Raw genomic sequence first — 222 nt, forward strand, 5'->3', positions numbered from 1 at the left:
TATATGCCTCTTACAAGCTGTGCACAGATGATATACCTATATACTTATAAGCTGTGCTCGATTCAAATTCCAGCTGAGGTTGGATCTTGTTTAAGAACCCATAATATATACTCTCATGTAGTGTGTGTGAGCAAAAAAAAAAAGTATATGTTAAAGTTATTAATTAAAAAATATATTGTGCAAAATTTAGTTTTTAATATAATTATTGTGCATCTATTAAAA

This window comes from Arachis ipaensis, chromosome B09 (assembly GCF_000816755.2).
Source record: "Arachis ipaensis cultivar K30076 chromosome B09, Araip1.1, whole genome shotgun sequence".
In the NCBI taxonomy this organism is placed as follows: Eukaryota; Viridiplantae; Streptophyta; class Magnoliopsida; order Fabales; family Fabaceae; genus Arachis; species Arachis ipaensis.